This window comes from Pieris rapae, chromosome 18 (assembly GCF_905147795.1).
Source record: "Pieris rapae chromosome 18, ilPieRapa1.1, whole genome shotgun sequence".
Taxonomy (NCBI): Eukaryota; Metazoa; Arthropoda; class Insecta; order Lepidoptera; family Pieridae; genus Pieris; species Pieris rapae.
This window is the reverse complement of record NC_059526.1, coordinates 5,533,157-5,536,303: the sequence shown is the minus strand read 5'-3', so window position 1 is coordinate 5,536,303 and position 3,147 is coordinate 5,533,157. Positions and strand designations below refer to the sequence as shown.

Genomic DNA, 3,147 nt, shown 5'->3' with positions numbered 1-3,147 from the left:
CGGCACACTGATACATTGGTAAAAACAAACACAAAATACAATTTTTAATGTGACAAGCACTTAGAGGCAAACATGACATTCATTTAGAGCACATACAAATATCAATCGCAACAATTATTAAACAAAGCCACCATTACAAAAAAGAAACAATTACAAAAATCTATTGTTTAAATTTATGAAAAAGGTTAGCTTCATTTTTAAATATAAGGTTTATTTTAAAAAATGTCACAAGTGCATAGGACTTCTTTGATAGTCTCTCACAATAAACGTAAATAAAAAATACTAAATAAAATCACTTCACATTATTCATGTGCTCGATCCAAGGAAGGTATCACATTGTGGGCAGTAATGAAATGACTTTTTGAAACTATCCACACAGTACGGTATACAAACACAGCACCAGCATCTGAAAAGAAAGTACAAAATAATGTAAATATTTATTATACTAATATATATATTCAGAAAGAAAATAGGCTCCATACTGCATTTTACAGTGTTTCAGAGAGCTAAGTTGTTTGTAATAAAATAACTTATTATTAGTATTTGGCAATATCATTGGGCAAACTAATTTCAACTGTGGAATACCAATTATTATTTATAACGATAAGGATACATTTTCGGAATTAAATAATTCTTCAATATTTAATATTTATGATAATGAATACATTTAAATTTACAGGAAATATTACAATACAGTCTAAACACGAAAGGAAATTTCAAAATTACGCCTTACGAAAAAGTAATGCAATGTATCGAAACTTTTCAATTTCTAATAAATTTGCCCGTCTACACCGTTTGAAGTAAACTGGTTAAAGTCACCTGTCTCTTTTAATCACAGCGTAAACACAATTTGAAAGAAAGGGACAAAAAAGTACTTTAGTTAAAAACAATAAGACTCATAGTTCTTGTATAATAAGTGGATCACCCATAGTCTGAATAATTCTTACTTACCCGAAAAGACAAAGAATTCCTGCACACAAATGAGTCCCCAAAGTCGTTTCTTTTTTCACAGTTGTAACAATTTACTTATTACACAGAGTACAAAAGTAAGACGTCGGATTTGGTCCCATATTGTTGATCATCACAACGGTTGGTGATGTGGTGATGACAGTGGTTTGCACTGGTGGTGGTGGTGGTATTTGGTGTTCTGTATATGGTGGAGGATTGCCGTAAGAAGCTTGGGGTTGAAACCCTGAGTCTCCTGAGTACGTTGGATTCGCTGGATATCTTGTATTCGTCATTTCAAACTGGAATTTCAGACAATTTTAATTACTAAAGCGTTAAGAAGTATGTGTATCTATATAATTTATATATCTATTACTGTAGTAATTGTTACATAGGTAAGAAGTGTGGGTTAAAAGAGGACGTTATTGCAAGGATACTAAGGACAATGCTTTGGTGGATGGCCACATATAATGGATAAATGATAAACGAGTAGATATACAAAGCGACCGTGGATAGGGAGATCGGGTGGGTAGGCCTTGTCTGGAGTAAATCCAGAAGGACTACTTTTATCGCATCTCCTGGTTTTACTCCAAGACTCAAGGACAAGTTAAAAGTAACTATTGCCTTTAAGCAGGCATACGCGAGAATAACATGAAAATGGATAAAGCGAGAGAGGTATGTCGGGAACGTAGCAAAATATAGATCCTTGGTCTTGGTGAATTATGTATTACTTAGGTAAAAGCCCCAATAGATGATCAGTTTATAATCACTTCATGAAGTTGTATATATATATGCATACTGTATACGTGCTAATGAAAGTATACATAAATTAAAAATCTGCGTTTATAGCACATAATGTTCTGCGAGAAAATTTCCAAGTAAAATTCTAATATCTATACTACTACTAATACTACTAAAAGATTACATCAACCAATAGCGTGTATTTTTTCTGGATCTCCCTCTCTCTCAATCTTTTTCACTATAGTTCTCTCGCTTAGTGACCTTTAATTGCTTCATACTTCACGTTCGCCCTTTCTCACTCTCCCAATCGATCTCATTCGCTCTCTCCGTTTACTTTGACAAAAACGCTGCACATCTTCGTGACGCTAATATCATTATTATTGCGTTTCATTCGTATTCGTAATTTAAGCCTTTGGCGCCTAAAGACGTTTCACTTCAAAAAGCAGTAAAATCGGCTCCTACGATAACGCCCTTTTAAAGTGTATAAAATACTTACTCTAATTCCCACCCATAATAAAATAAATACAAAATAAAAAATCTCACCTTATTCTGTTTATCCATAGCTGGTGACTGTTCAGTATCGACTGAATATTTCTCTCTATACCATGTTTTTATCTGCGATAAGAGTTATTTTGTCTCTTATCATTACCTGGAATTATAGTATCTTAATATAAAAAATCGATGTAATCAATCTAAATTTATTAAAATTTATTTTTGTTTTGTTTTCACAATAATTTATTTAAAGCATAAAACAAAACAAATTAGTCATTGTCTTCATCCATTTAAAACCTGTTAGCTGGGTGCACTTTTCTTAAAAGACTAGTGCTCGATTGTTTGGGCATTGGACACCCCGTGCCGCAGAAAAAGCTGGTAGATATGCTTATGAGATACTCGGTTAGTTACACACAATATCGCTACTGCGAATATATAAAGATGTCGATATTGTCAGAGACATTATTCAGTAAGTTGAACGTCTTTTTCAACGGGGATTTATGCAACAGCCAGTCTGTTGCAATCCCCTTAGCCCTTATCAATCAACCCTGACCTTCACCAACGCATATATTCCCTAGGTTTAAACAAACGCATTTATTGAATTAGGTTTGTATTCCTCACCAGTACCTGCAAGACTATGGAGATTGTAGGCTAACTGTAAGCCCCATCTTGTTTCTAACTGTACGTCACCATTCCTCTGACAAGTAATGTTGGGTACTTTGAGGGATACTAGGGAAGTAGAGAAACTTATTCTGCCCAAACAGAAGAGTTACACTCCAATATACTTCTAATCAATGCGTTGTACCCTTCGAAAGCTCAAACCCCAGTTGTATATTTTCTTGCGAATTTCCACCAAGTGATCGAAAACTCAGTTGGATATCGTACACCCAGATGACATTTCTTGTATATTTGAATATCAGTAATTTCGAATAGAGGTAGCACTATACTAATATGGCGGTTTCAATAGAG

The 3,147-nt window shown here is 34.1% G+C and overlaps 1 non-coding gene across 1 annotated transcript; it reads right to left on the bottom strand.

Moving 5' to 3' along the window:
* Positions 1-217: 217 nt before the first annotated feature.
* On the bottom strand, positions 218-2,336 carry LOC110994489. Its single transcript, XR_006750807.1, has 3 exons — positions 2,230-2,336; positions 952-1,247; positions 218-406 (listed from the first exon to the last, which is right to left on the bottom strand). It is a non-coding gene; the product is annotated as an uncharacterized LOC110994489 (transcript).
* Positions 2,337-3,147: the final 811 nt, after the last annotated feature.